The sequence below is a fragment of the Hibiscus syriacus genome, unplaced genomic scaffold (genome assembly GCF_006381635.1).
Source record: "Hibiscus syriacus cultivar Baekdansim isolate YM2019G1 unplaced genomic scaffold, ASM638163v2 tig00110198_pilon, whole genome shotgun sequence".
Classification (NCBI taxonomy): Eukaryota; Viridiplantae; Streptophyta; class Magnoliopsida; order Malvales; family Malvaceae; genus Hibiscus; species Hibiscus syriacus.
This window is the reverse complement of record NW_024062623.1, coordinates 1,204,617-1,221,314: the sequence shown is the minus strand read 5'-3', so window position 1 is coordinate 1,221,314 and position 16,698 is coordinate 1,204,617. Positions and strand designations below refer to the sequence as shown.

General features: G+C 34.1%; 1 pseudogene; it reads right to left on the bottom strand.

Moving 5' to 3' along the window:
* Positions 1–4,038: 4,038 nt before the first annotated feature.
* LOC120218409 lies at positions 4,039–9,717 on the bottom strand (annotated as a pseudogene).
* Positions 9,718–16,698: the final 6,981 nt, after the last annotated feature.

Here is a 16,698-nt window from a genome sequence, read left to right as displayed (position 1 = left end):
AACTTTGCTATTCCCTATATCTTTTGGCCTCTCATTTCTCTGTTTCAAGGTAACAAGTTGCCCAACTCGAAGACCATCATAATAAAGAGGTAGAAACCCAATAGCTAAGCATGGTTCGTGGATTGTAGGCCTGTAAATGAACTGAACGTTCAACGAACCGTTCATGAACCGTGCGGCGGGACGTTCGTTTATGTGCGTTTATTTATTAAATGAACGAACATGAACAAGATTTTTTGTTCGTTTAATTAAATGAACAAACATGAACATAGGTCTCGTTCGTTCATTTACGTTCGTGAACGTTCGGTTATGTTCGTTTATGTTCGTTTGATTATGTTCGTTTATGTTCATTCATTTATGTTTAACACAATCTTCTTAAATCAATTTTGGTGACCAATTTGTAAGTATCTTAAAAATATTAATCTGATATTTTGATGACCAACTCCATAATTAACCCAATTTTATTTGGAGATTAAATCCAATATGTTAACCTGTGAGGCACCTCGCACTTATATTCATTTTCCCCTTTTTTTCCCAAACCTTATTGTTCACTGGAGAGTGGAGACGATCTCTGAAAGATTCAAAACAAGTTATATTATAGTGCAATATGAAGTTTTACATGTCTGTTTTCATCTCTTTCTCTGTTTTATTTGACTTAATAGTTGATATGTAAAGTTATTGTGGGTATCTTCACATCTAAAACTCAAGAAAACATAATACTTCTTTCTAGAAATAGATGGGAAGATAAAGGTAAAAATCGGAAGTATATGAGCATCAGTAAAAAGAAGTAAAAAGAAAAATATATAGAATTTGCCAGAAAACAAAACAAAGGTTTCTATGCAATTTCTGAAAAAGAGTGTAATAGCGGAAAATGATTGTTCATATGTAATCATGGAACACTAAGATAAATGTTATAGCGTTAAATTAAAGTCGTGTGAATCATTTAATATCTTTAAAAGATAGATCGAAATATTTGATATCTTCAAACATTTCATCACTGCTAATAAGCTCTTACGCTATTTATCACTGTAGATTTGGTTGATTTGCATTGTCGACTATTTTTCATGAAAGAACAATGGAAGGTAGGGTCTCCAACGTTTATGTTCGTTTATGTTCGTGTTCATTTATGTTCGTGTTCGTTTATGTTCGTGTTCGTTTATGTTCGTGTTCGTTTATGTTCGTTTATTTATTAAATGAACGAACATGAACAAAAAAATTTTTGTTCGTTTATGTTCGTGTTCGTTTATGTTCGTGTTCGTTTATGTTCATTTATTTTTTAAATGAACGAACATGAACATACCTTCGTTCGTGTGCGTTTGGTTCGTTTACAGGCCTAGTGGATTGACAGCTGCAAGATTAGAGCACTCCAAAAGATTAAATTCTGACTAGTATTGAAACTGGAACAATAATCGTTCAAAGCTTTGTAGTTCACTAAGTTTCCATTGTGACCAACCTCAATAGACCCAAATTTATACCCACATCTTTCTTATATTTGCCCCAAACCCACGGTTGGGTGTCAACTTTTGGAATCACTTCAACAACATTTAGTACACCACCTTTTATTTCCTTTCCGATAAGAGCAAGCATCTCTACCATTTGAAGTTTAAGGAAAAAAATTTCAATTGGTTCAAACAATCTAAGTTCTCCAGCAACTGAATCTGATCGAACCGATGTGTACCCAAATAACAAACGACTGTTATAATCTACATCAGTAACCTCATAAGTTTTAGCATTAACCGCATTGATGAGAATGATTGTTCTGTCAATAATTTCTCTTACCAACTAAGGAGAGTTGATCCTTCATAGCAACTAGAATATTCTTCCCCCCTAGAGTATATCCTTGAATCCATAATAGTCCAACGTAATACACCCTCATATTCCATTAGATGAGTAAACATAATTTTCTTATCTGCCACCAACCCGCTTAAAATGGTATTTGCACTATACCGTGTATAGTTTCCAACACTCCAAATTTCCCTCTCCTTCAAATGATCCTTGCTCTGAAATCGACCTCTTTCTTCCTTTTTTACCATACAGGTTACATCATCATCAACTGGTTTGACAGATTGCAACAACTCAACAACAACAACATGCTCTAGTCTTGATTTTTTAATGGATTCTGTTAGCACAATACCATCCTGCTTTGCAACAGTAGAACTTTTTTCTACACTTGTTGAACTATTCTCAAATTTTGGAGATTGAACATAACTTCTTGACCTTGTGTAAACATCTTCATTCCTTGCTTTGCTCTGGCATTGTCCTCTTTCTTCAGGTTTCACGCCACAATATACAGTATTATAAACAGGTCTGACAAAATTTGACTCCAATAACTCATGAACATCAAGCTGTTGTCTTTATTTGCAAATGGATTTTGTTGGTACCGGACCATCCTGTTTAGCAACAGTAGAAGTGTTGCCTGCACCTGAAAGCCCACTCATAGACATGGAAGGTTGAGCATAACTTCTTGATCTAGTGACTCGACCAGAGACAACCTGTTTGTTCCTTTCCTTGCTCCTGCAATCCACTCTTTTATCCTTTTCCACCTCATAACTCACAACATTATTCTTCTTTGCAACAAAAGAATTGTTGCATGTACCTAACGACCCACTTTCAGACTTGGAAGGATGGATATAACTTCTCATTCTTCCAAAATTATAGGCAACAATATACCTATATCCACCTAAATCAATTACCACTATCTGTTCATGCCCAACAAACATATAAATAACAAGGAAACCTTTTCTCTTTAATGTTCGGATTATGCATGGATGAAATTTAATTTGTTGTTCCCCCTGACCTTTAGCACTACTTAGTTTCTTCCTAGTCTCATTGACTTTCAAGCTGCACCAAGCATGAAAACAATCTATGCCAAAACAGAGACTACCCAGTGCATTCTTGGAGTCATGAAATAATTTTAGGAGACCACTGAAAATGCTCGATATACCCAACTTCAACAGAATAGAAAGCATAAGGTGCAACCTTTGATTCACACTCCAATTCTTAACCAAATAAATTATACTCCGTCCCATCCACAAAAGTCTAAACACATAAGGATCAAGGGTCGAAATATGTTCATTGGCATTCATAAACATCATGAAATAAATTTCTCTAAGCATGGATTGAACTAGAGAATTCAGCTTATTTGAGTTACCAGTTGTTTGATACTGTAGAAAATGAACCACATTTGCCTTTGAAGGAGAATCAACTAGTTGTTTTTGTGAGTTTATAACCATTTGAATCTCGCCCTCCAAGAGTCCGGATAAATCCACGACAAATGGTTGAAAGGTAGCAACTTGAACCGATATAGGCAATTCTTGATTTTCTCGCGAAATCAGTTTGGTGTATCCAACCAGACTGACGTTCTACTGCAATTGTGAATTAGCTTTCATGGTGCTGGTGATAAATGGAAATACAACACTAGCTACACTTGCTGACATTTTATCGAACATTTGAGAAACATTATATGTGCCTTCTATTGCCACCGATAACATCCTTTTAGGAGTGAGGAAAATGGGTTTAGACTCACCCATTGAAAGTTGACCCATACCTCTCCCCATGAATTTGTTGTTCCTGTAGTTGAGTAAAGCAGTCCCCATTAAATTGCTTTTGCTCACTCTTTTTATCATTCAAAATCTGTAAGATTTGCTGCACATATCTTTGATTTGTTTCCAGTTTAGATTTCAACTTACTCAATCGGCTTTCCTGCTTTTTCCACCATTTAGGAGGAGTAGTTTCATCCCGTGATTGCTTCATCAAAGCTATTAAATCTTTAAGTTATTTTCGTATTGCATAAATATCAGGATTTTCTGGCATTGTTTGGTTTCTTTTTGGCATACCCAAGCGTTGATTGCCAGGAGTGATGGCTCTGAATACCACTTTGTTATGAACCTTGAGAAATAGAGATCGAAGAAAATGAGAGGATTTAGAAGAGAAGAATAGAGAATACATAAAAGGATTTCTTCATTCATTCATTAGATAAGATTTCTCTCATTCAGTACATAGTTTTATATAATTACAATGTACTATGGCTAATAGGTTCTCGACAGCTGTACATTCTATAATTAATTGTAACAACTTCATTCTCCTGTTACAACTAAGGCAGACATCTCTGGTGGGCTCCCAACAGGATTCAATGTTAGGCTTGCTCTCTTTTTCTTCATAGAGTCCATCTGTGCCTTACGTGATTCTAATCCCGTGTTAATCATTTCTGCCCCAATTTCTAAAATCGAAATCCCTAATTCATCATTTCTCTTTTTCAAAATCCCTAACTATTTCTTGATTTCCCCAATTCCTTCGCTTCACTTATGAACCCTTCATTTTGTTCTTCTCCTTCATTCGTGACAGTTTACTAGAAAAAAAATGGTACAAAAAAAAAAATCGCCAAGGAGATTGTATATACTTACAGCAAGGTTCTTTAGATCTTCTCCAAGACATTTTTTTAATAGTGTTCGCAACTTCGGCTCCTAATTGTCCACCGTGCCGCTTGATGGAATCTTCGGATATCTGTATTCAGTTCATAAATGTAAGAACAAAAAATTCGGGTTTTGACATAGAGCAAAAGTACTTGATTTAGCTTACTTCTGAAAGCAGCAAGGCAGATGTTCTATCCAGAAGCTCTTCCACAAGTTTCTCTGCATCAGCAGAAGGAATTGATGACCGGACAGATTTCTCCTTAGCTTTTTGCACATCACCAGATGGCTTAACAGCTTTTGCTACACCGAAAGTAGAGAAAGGGTTATATTATTTAGGAAAAAAGATTCAGAAAGCCGACTGATAATGACAATTCGATTGGATAAATTACCTGCGACTGGTGCAGAACTATTACCCGTATTAACATGATCTCCACTTGAATCTTGTGAAGAAGGTGCTTTTTCAGGAAGATCTGGCAGAACCGTGGAACCCAACGGAACAAAAGCAGCTAGATCAGGAGGTTGATCTTTTCCTACAGGAAGGTTAGCCTACCAAGTACCAACAATAAACTGATATTTCAGGAGCTACTTGACAAGCCATTACTGGTTAAATGTGAGACATTTAGGAAAATAAAATAAAATCACCTCCAGATCTATGTAAGCTGGGCCTCTCCCAATTGATTTAAGAAACTGTCAAGACCAAGGGCATTAACAGCTGGAAATAAGTATATCGGGAGTTAGTCTAAACAGGTATCGGAAAGACAAAAGTTCATAAACCAAGGCATACAAAGCGATATCGGCAAAGCCTCCTCATTGGTTTCCATTTAAATTACACCACAGCCAAAGACATAAGCCCCTCTTTTAGCATCACAGGTGTTCTAGGCCTGAATAACCTAAATTGCATACACCAGGACACTGATAGCACCCACACTTGTAACAATTAACTGAATGGAAAACACAGAACTAAGAATCAAATCAATGGTTCATCAAATTCCATTATGATGGGGAATTCCTGGACAGGTTGTGCATCGTGGATTTGGAAAGGTGTGGTTAAAAACTTCTTCAACAATGATGGTTTTGGGGATTGCGTTAGACGGAATATGTGTTTGAAGACAGGAAATGGGGTAGCTGTGGAGTTTTGGAATGATGTTTGGTTGGGGGAAGTTCCTTTGAAAGTTCTGTTCCCTAGACTTTTTGTTCTTTCTAACAATAAAGAGGGAAAAGTGATGGAGTTTGGGGAGAATAATGACTCGGGGTGGGTGTGGGACATCCAATTGAGAAGAAATTTGGCTGATTGGGAATTTGAGCAATGGTTATAGTTGATTGCTATGTTGAATAATATTTCCCTATTTACTGACGTAGATGATTGTTGGATTTGGTTAGGGAATGGAGAGGGCTGCTATACAGCGAAATCTTGTATCAACACCTTCATTGATCAAGACGAGTCTGGGCAGAATCAGCAAAATTGGGATAAGCATATTTGGGTAGGGATTGCACCTCCAAGGGTGGAAACGTTTGTTTGGCAAGTAGCACATCAGAGATTGTCGGTTAAAGAGGAATTAGTGAAGAGAGGAGTGACAGATTATTGATCATCTATGTGTACTGTGTGATAGTGAAGTGGAATCAGTTTCACATTTATTTCTGCATTGTAAGATAGTGCGAGGCCTGTGGTCAACATTTTTGAAAATGTGGAATGTGTCTTTGGTGATTCCAAAGCATATCACTGATTTTTTCATTTTGTGGGATGATTTAATGCCTAAATCTTCGATCTGGAAATTCATTCCAAGGGCAGTGATGTGGTCAGTGTGGAAATGTAGAAATGAAATTATCTTTCAGAATGGAAAGCTGGATTTGGTCAGATTGTTTTTCATCATTCGATTTAGAGTAGCTTCCTAGTTTGTTGCAAGGTTCAACGATGTGATTATTCCTTTAGATTCACTAGTAGGTGATTTAAAACTTGCCGATTCGAGGGAAAAGAAACAATAGGACTGCTCTCAATCTTCTTGCTGGGTTCCTCCCCCGGATGGGTTCTTAAAGCTAAATGTTGATGGAGCGATGGTTTCGGGTTGGGATAAAGGAGGTATTGGTGGTCTGGTTCGGGATACTAAAGGTGTGTTGCTTCAGTGGTTCTCTGAACCAGTAGGGGGAGGTCCTCCTATCATGGCAGAGTTGTTGGCGATTAAGAGGGGGCTGTGTCTTATGGAAGAGCAAGGTTATGTTCTTAATAAGAGGTTTATTCTGGAAACTGACTCAATTAATGCTTTGAAGTGGATCAAGAATCTGGGCTTATGCTCCCCTTTGTTTCTATCGTTGGTGAACGATATAGTTGTGCTGTTGGCAAGAAAGGATATTATTATAAAGCATATTTTGAGAGCGGCAAACTGTGAAGCTGATAAACTAGCTAAAGATGGGATAGGTTGATTCTTGGTTTATATTGGTTATGTTGTTTTGTAGGAAATGTTATATTCTGTGTTGTAAGGTTTTGGAGTTAAGTCTTATGTTCTTCATTTGGAGGTTTTGGAGTCTGTTAGGCTCTACCTATGTATTATTGTTTTTATGAATAAAATTTTCTAGGCACTCTTTTCCTTCTTCCTTAATCCTTCATGTTACTCACATAACATGGAGGATTAGAAGGGGTTTTTTAAAGAGGCCACTATTCTATAAAAAAAAACCTAGCACTTTCGCTTATGTTGTCCATATACAATGGTAATAGGCTGAAACAACTCTAAAGCGTGAGATACTTCTCGACAGACAGTTCATTGCAAAAATATTCCATCTTGAAATAAAGGATGGGGATAAATTCAAAAGATACGGATGTGAACATATCATGCTGCAACAAGAAGAAAAAAGTTGTATTTTTTTCAGACTTACAGATTGACATGTCATTGGAGAGAGGGTGAGAGAAGCAGCGCTCTTGAGTTTTGAATCCTTTATCCAACAATAGTGAGACATGGCTTCAAAAAATGAGAAAAAAGAACGAAAAATTAATGCTAGAAATGCAATGAAGAAAACTGCTAAAAAGCAAATCTTTTACAAATAACGTATTAATTATTGAATCCTTAATAGAAAGATAAGAGGAGGAAGAGGGATAGCGGCCACCCTTTCATGCATGATGTAAAGAAATTGTACTAAAGTTACGGCCTTATGATCATTAGCACTAGAAACATCTGGCCATTGTATAAGTTTTTGCAGTGCTCATTACATTATTTATCCTTCTTTAACATAGCCACTTTCATGCACACAAGAAAGAAAAAACAAAAACTTGGCACAAAAAAAATTAATGACTTCCCTTCAAATGTATGCAGTGAACTTAAATACTGGATCCTAAGAAAATAATGCTCCATGTAGTATTCAGCACTAAAATGTAAGTAAATTCAAAGCATGAAAGAAGAGAAAGGGTAAAAAATAAATTAAACAGTTACCTTGCTGATTCATTTACTACAGCAAATGGAGTAACACATCCAAGTGGCACCTTAAAAGATTGAAACAGAAGCAACAAAATAAATAATGAATCACAAATATATATAACAATCATTAGAGGGAGGAAAATAGTGAACTACATTACCACAACTTAGCTATCATATTCGAAATCATTAGCGAAAACATACATGAACACCAATTACAGAGTTTATTTGCCTTCTAAGTATATAAAAACTTATTTGATAAGTAGCTTGTCATATTTTTCTTTAACTAAATCCATATACTTATTAATATATGACCGCCGAAAATTTAGCAATAAACAAGCGTGTGTATATATATGCCCACCTGAAGTATCTCACCCAATGCCTCTTCTGGAGCCATTCTTAGACCACCTTTCCCTAAACCAAGCCTCTGAGATAAAGCTGCAAAGCTTTGAAAGCCACACCAAACTCAAGTTGAAATCTCAAAATTACTTCAAACTTTCCATAATGAGACTAACATGATAGACTAATAAACTATTTCCATGCATTATACAAAAAATTACAAAAATCAAGAAGGGAAGGATGTACCTTTCAAATCTACTTTCGTATCTGCAAGGGAAGACACAATATAGTACCTATGTTTTTTTTCCTACAAGGATAGCCATTTGCAATCACTTGGAATGTTACAACCAATTAATCAGAAACAATTCCAAAACTCATTCCGTGTAGACACTCGGGTAACAATATGAAATCTTATATTATACCTTCAAGAACAGATTTTTGCTCAGTGCACCTCCCGTGTTACCAACATATTTTTCCTGATGAGAAGAAATATTTAGTTTTAGAGTCTATGTGTGCCTGTTCAAAAGGGATTAATGAGCCATGTTTACTGCTCTTCTTTTACCTGAGCTTCGACGGTCAAAACAACGGGATGCTCATACTGGGAAAAATCAATTTGGAGCTCCTAAAAAAATCCCAATGTACATATCAGTCACCAAAGAAAAAAGGCACAAAAGAAGTATAGATACCATAAACTGAAGTGAGACTATTCTGTACTCTATTCATTAAATTCAACCTTAACCAGATGCAAACAAAGAAAAAGTGCTGAACAAAAACCATATAACTAGAAGGGTTATAATTAGGGGTGAACAAAATTTGACTCGACTCGAAAAACCGATCTTTTCAACTCTTGACTCAGCTCTGTAATTTTATAAACTCCACTAGACTTGAAAAAATTTCAATTTTTAGTCAAGTTATAAAAGAGAACTCGAATAACTCGAAATTTTAATAATTAGTGAATTGATTTTTAAGTTTGAGTAGAATCCCTCCATTTTGTATGATATTTGTTTATCACATGTAAAAGAATATGAAGAAATATACATGTATTGTAAATAGTTATAAAAACTCGTTTAAATTGGAATCAAGTAGTAACATGATATTATAAATATTTATAATTAAATATAAATAGAAACTCAAATAACTCGAGTCGAAAAAATTTCAAATAAAATTTGAGTTATAAAATAGGACTGTCAACTCTAATATCTCAAAAAAAATTTACTCGAGTCGATCGTTCACCCCTACTTACAATTCATAATATTTCTACCTATTTCATAGTGCAAATATCTATAGAAGTTCATAATTTTAGCACAGAGGGAAACACCATAGTTTAACAACCTAATTTTTACTCGACTCGATCTTCACGCTCACCCTCTACTTGCTCTATTCTTACCATGAAAAGAAATGAATTTAAAGAAAAATAATGAAAACCCAAATCACTATGTAGTTTTAATAATGAATCATTTCCCGAAAATTGAAAGGGCATAGCAAAGTAGATACTAAACTAAAATAAATATCAGATAATATATATAAACCTTTAAACGAGCAAGCAGCTGGTACTTGGAATAACCCATTGTTTCTGTGATGAAGCTGAAGAGGATCAAATAATAGACAAATCAGCGATTAGTTTGGAATAGGTTTATTTGATGCTAAAGTACCGAGTTGGATTGGGCTTAAACACGTTGGATCAGAAACTCAGGTGATTTGAAAAACTATTGAGTTGGACTCAAAAGTGTGATTGGACCATAAGTGACAATCCAATCATCGACTTGATTAAAATTATGCATAAGATGTAAGGTTGAATTATAATTAATTATTTGAATAATTTAAATTAGTTGAATAATTCAAGTTTTATAATATTTTAAATTCGAGTTAAATTATATTATTACTCTATACATCATGTGTAAATTGTGAATTTAACTCGAGAAGTAAAAGAGTAATAACGAAATCAAATAATATTAATTGAATTAATTAGTTTTTTTAAAATATTTAATCATTAATTAAAATAAATTATTTATAAAAATAATTAACTGAATCAAACTAATTTAAACTAATTTAGTTAATTTTTGAGTTAATCAAATTAAAAATCTTAACGTGTCTAATTTAGTAAGATTGATTTCCGAGGAAAAAGTATGCTCTATTATAATGTGACTTGGAATATTATTACGTATGAATCATAGGGTGATGATGGCATACCGCATATGGATGACTTTTGTATGAAAAATATGGTTGATGATGTATTTTTCATAATGCTAAGGCTAAAGAAGTATGTATAGTATATCTGAATCAATGGATAAGCAGTTTTATGAATGTATGACTTATATATAGCATGCCGTGTAGTAAATAGACGAGATGCATGATAATTTTCATGGTATGTCAAAAATAACATAAAGCTTGATTATGAGAGAAGGAACGACCCTACAAGTCTATGTAAATGATTGAGACTTGTTATTCAAGTATTAAGAGAGAGTTTCGCTTATCAAAGAAATATTTTTTTATTAAGTAAAGAGATATTACATCTTAAGGCAAATGTAGGGATTTAAACATATATAAAGTGAGACAATATGAATATCATTGAACACTCAACCAATTAATAGATATCCTCGAAGAAATATTTTGAACAACTAAAAATCAGTTCATGGATTGCATGAAAGTTACATAATAAAGCTTAAGGGCTAAAATTTGATATAAAAAAGAATATAACGATTTAAATATCCACATGTTAAAGTATATATGACATGTCCAAGTGTATACATGACCTAAAAGATACTAATCTTGCTAAGACTTTATCTATAGGTAGTTTTAATACCTCAGAGAGATTTAAATATCCTAAATTATGTAGTTAATGTGTTCATATGAGTTGCATAAAGTTCGGAGATAATTTGAGGGTTTTTAAAAAAAAGAAAATTTGAGACTTTTAAAATTTATCAAAACGGTTTAATCATAATTACGTTCTCCTCCAAAAAAAACTGCTTGGCGTTTTATTCATCAACCGAATAGTTTATGGGTGAAAGCCCTCAAGTCCATCTATGGTGTTAATGGTGATCCTCTTATTTATGCTGTTAATCAGCCTTGTAACTTGTCTTCTTGGTTCCATACTTGGAAGAGTTTGATTTATGGTCTTAAAGGCTTAGCCGATGGTATGCTTAAAAGAATTGGCAATGGTGAGGCGACTTCTTTCTGGAAAGATAACTGGTTGGGGATGCCTATCTGTCAGTACCCGGATGTTTTGGATTCGCTTATGGAGGATTCTGTGAGAGTTTGTGAATTTATCACAGCCGAGAGGAAATGGGACTTGGAAAAAATCTTTGCTCCGCTCCCTATGGATGTTGCAAATCGTGTCATCGGCTGCCCTATTCCTAGATTTTCAGCCATGCAGGACTCATTTATTTGGAAGCATTCATCTGATGGGGTGTTTAATACTCGCTCAGCTTATTTGGCCCTTCTTATTGCCGATTATGGAGAGGTTGAGGTGTCCTTTTCGTGGATTTGGAAGCTTCCTATTCCTCCCAGATGGCAGTTCTTTGTGTGGCTAGCTTGGAGAGATCGTCTTCTCACTAATGCCCGGCGGGCTTCTTGGGGTCTGAATTCTTCGCCTGAGTGCACTGTTTGTGGCTGTTCCGTGGAGGATTTAAACCACATTTTGAGGGGCTGTAATATGGCTCGTCGTATTTGGAGCCGTTGCTTGTCAAATTCATCTCAAAGTTCTTTTTTTTTTCGTAGGATATGAAGGACTGGTTATTTGAGAACCTTTACATCTCCAACTACTATCAAGAATCGGTCACGCGTTTTGCTGCGATAATTTGGAGACTATGGACTACTCGCTGCAACCGGATTTTTGAACCCAATGAGATTGTTTAGGATGATTTTTGTCTTTGGCGTAACATCATGGCTACAACAACGGAGGCTTTAATGGCTCACAGGAAAGCTGATCGAGTGACTAACCACCAGTTTCTTGTTGCTTGGAGGGCCCCAAGGAATGGTAAGATTAAATTAAATACTGATGGTGCCAGTCAGGGTAACCCAGGTATATCGGGCGCGGGTGGAATCTTGTGAAATTGATGCTCGAGTGGCTTTAAACCTTATTGAATCTGGAAATGTTTCCATGCATCCTTTGGGATCCATTATCTCGAATATTGGAGTTTCAAAGATCGTAATTGGACTCTCACCTTTCAACACAAAGGGAATTTTTGCGCTGATATCCTATCGAAGATGGGTTGTACTCTCGACGAGGAACTTGTTATTTTTAATCATCCGCCGGCTGAGGTGCTTCCTTCCCTGAACGCTGATCGCATGGGTGTTTATATCCCAAGAGGCTTTACTGTCAACTAGTTTAAATATTTGTACATTTTGAGGCTGAAAAAATATCAGGGGTAAACTATTCGTTTGGTACCCTGAACTAATATTTTTGTTCCGTTTAAGTCATCTAATTATTTTTATTTCAAAATTATATATAATGTTACGTTTTAGTTTTATTTTGGTCACCCACCATTAAAAAATTAATAGAACTGTTGATGTGATAATTTTTTTTAAAATTTTTTCAATGATGACGCAACATTATCTTATAATAACAAGTCAGCATCACCGTTAATTTTTTAATGATAGGTGACCAAAATATAACCAAATATAACATTAAATATAATTTTAAAATAAAAAATAGTTGGATGGCCAAAGCGAAATAAAAGTGACACTGAAGGTATATATACCTCGCTCGGTGCGATTATAGATACCTCATAAAGGTATTAATAGCTAACTCTATTTTTTTCTTCATATTTTTGAAACATTGAAGCAAAAGGGTACCAATGGCTTTCAAGTATGGATGGGCATGAGACCCGAATTCGACCCAATCTGATCAGATTTTTTTTAAAATATCTATTTCGGGTCGGATCGAATTCGGATTTAGGATGAAAAATACTCGACCTGAAAAAATATACTTTTACATTATATATTTAAGAATAATTACATTAATACCCCTCTATATATTATTTTTTCAATTAAATCACTATTTTTATTGAATAAAAATAATATTTTTATTATTATTTCGGGTTGGATCAGTCAGGTTCGGATTTTATTTCAAAAAGTCGGGTGGATGATATATATTATGCGGGTCGGTCGGATTTTGGGTGGATGAGTCATTGTTCTCGGGTCCGGTCAGGTCGGGTGGACAAAAAATTTCACCAACCCGACTCATGTCCATCCCTACTTTCAAGAGTATTAATACCTCATATCACCTTTCAAAAATTATACTTTCCCCCTAAAACTTTCACATTCTTACGGAAAAGGTCTTTGCATGACAAAAATTGGTATGTAATTGATCTTTTCGAATTTTTATTTGGTTTATTTGCATGATTGCCATGGAACTTGTATGGAAATTTATAATAATGCCTACACCAAATATGGTATTTTGACTAAATTATTAGTTAGTCTCTAGAATTTATAATATTTATAATTTGATCCTTAATTGTCTTATTATAACTCATATTATTTGGTGGTCGTGTTTTGAGTTGTTTCTCTCTCTGTGCACTGCCATATGATTGCTACAACTGTATCTCAGATATGTCTTCAACTGTTTTAAATGTGCGTAATAGTTATAAAAATTCTAATTTAATCTCGTTTTCACTCTGACTTTCGAATGTGACATTTCATGTTTGCATAAAATCACATAAGAGCATTATAACTACAATTAATACATTACTATTATTCTATTACTCTTTTTCATTGTTTTTTTAGTTTCATAACGCAAATCATAAATGATTTCTATAAAATCAATATATTTCAACTAATATTACAATTTATATTATTATAATATTTTATAATGAATATATTTAAGAAAATAAATATAATTAATTTCAACATTAATTTAACCTAAAAATTATAAATTCTCAACTACATATCATATTCTTTAAGTTGGCTTGCGTCTGGATCTTTGTCAAGAGTTGCAGGTTTGATTCCCAATCTCGGTACTCTATATTTATCTTATTTTATCAATTGCATGCACACAAAAGGAGGCCACTTTAGGGGAAGATGATGAAGAAATCCATCATGATCTCTTTAATGTTATATTCATTCAATTTTTTTCACAAACTTTTGACCGATCCACTGTATCAAAGTCCCCAAGCAATTGGGTTGTTTCTATTCATATTAAACTCCTGCCTTTACTAAAGTTAAAGTAGAAAAGCTTGTAATTATAATTAATATATCATATAATTTTTGCACCCTTATTTGTTTTATTTTTGTTTTTAATTTTTGTAATGATTCATTCGCTTTTAGTACTATAAGATACCGTGTAAGGATTTAAAAATTAAACCCATAATTCAATTCTCCATAACTTATTAAAAATGTGTTCGATATCACTTTAGATACACACATTTTCAAAGAATATATTTCGTCGAGCTAGAAACGATTAAAATAACAAAGACTTTTTGCTCATTTTAGAAGCATAAGGACCAGAACGCAATATGCATTATAATATAATTTCCATAAATGTATTATTCTTTAATGATTTTTTAAAATTATTGTAGAATTTTAATAATTTGTTTAATTTTTTTTGAAAGGATCTATAAACAAAATGATCAAATGACATAATTGATTTAACTTTTCGGTTCGAAATTTCAATTAATAAAAAAAAGTTAAATGATTTTCTCAATATATTTTTTAAAAAAGTTTGAGGAATTCATGCACTTTAAGCCAAATATACATCATTAGCTCTATTCCCACATGAACCATTGCTCATCTAAAGAGGCAAATCGTTCCATTGATGGGTCTCTCCTTAGATAAGATGCATTCCCATTATTCATCATGAAATTTCAATTCACGAACAACGTTTATTTAGCTGTACAGTCATAAAAAAGGGTAAAGTACACAAATGGTCCCCTACTTATAGGATATTACTTTGTTGAGTCCCCTGACTATTAAAAGTTACAAAATGATCCCCTGACTATAGGGATTTACTTTGTTGAGTCCCTCGACTATTAAAAGTTACAAAATGATCACCCGACTATTCATTATGTTCCAAACTCATTTCCGTTAAAAAAATAATGGCGTCTGATCTGGACGTTAACATGTTGACTAAGATATGATAGTCGTTTGAGATTACGAGGTCAGATTTTATCATATCTCAATCAACAGATTAAAGTTTAGCTCAGACTACCGTTAATTTTTTAATGGAAAAAGACGAGTTTGGAACATAATGAATAATTGAATGATCATTTTGCAACTTTTAATAGTCGAAAGATTTAATAAAGTAATATCATATAATCAGGGGACCGTTTGTGTATTTTACCTTACAGAAAAAGAGAAATCCTATGACGATAGGTCTCGAATCAAACTCACACGATTGCATGGATCTTATTATTTGCGTTGACACCAACTTCTCCAAAATAGTGCAGAAAATTCGATTCTACCATTTATATATAAACGTATGGTGATAAGTTGGGCAGCCGGCCTTTGATTTGATGTTGGTGCAGACGTATGATATCGTATTCTCTTGTCGCAGCTAAGGTGGGGTGAATCCGAATAATATTTTTACTATGCTTTTTGATGCATCCAAATATATTAGCGATCAAGCTACTGCATGACAATGACAATAAACTTCCTACCTTCTTCCACCACCTCGACCTCCATATTATCACGATTTTTTTTTTTTTAAGAACGAACATACATATATTAAAAACAAAAAAATTATTACAGTATATTGATGTCCTGAAAACTAGATGCACGATTGGTGTAAACTTAATTCTGATGGGGCACTAGTATTCCTTCAGGTAAGACCACCTGTAGAGCAGTAATCCGAGACGATAGAGGGACTTGGAAGCGGGGCTATATATGCAACAAACTTTGAAAAATTTATGAAGGACTTCGAGGCACATGGAATCTTAGAGAAAGGCAAGTGTTAGTGGAAATAGACAGCAACGAAGCTGCCAAATTGATGCATCGAAAGGAAGATAGCTCACCCTAGCTATTACAACATATTGATGCCCTTCTAGATAGTAATCTCAGCCAAACATGTATTGCGAGAAAGAAATAAGATAGCAGATGCATTGCCCAAACTTGCACTGACGCTCTCAATCGGTTTACATGAATTCACCCAGCCACCGAATGCAGTGTACTATCGACGATGATTCAAGAGGAATATGTTAATATAGTTTAAGAGTAATGATTAGTATTTTGTTCATATTATAACCCAAAAAAAAAATAGAACAGAAACAATCAATAAAATAAATAATTAATAGAAAAAAATTAATTTTAAGGACGAGCAGTCGCCAACCCTAACTTGAAGGTGAAAATCTCTTGGCTATATATTTGGAATCTTACCGATGTGGGATTCGACCAAACCAACCTGAGAATCCAAACACCAAAGCACCCTACTTTGCATTTGTCTCCCCATGTGTTCTTATACTCCCCATTCAACATTATTATTATTGTTAAATTATTTGTCTTTGTTTTTATATATTTTATATTTTTTCTACATTTTTATATTGTTTAATAATGTAAATATATTTTTGGATAAATTACACGTTTAGTACCTAAACTATCAGTTTTGGTCCGTTTTAGTA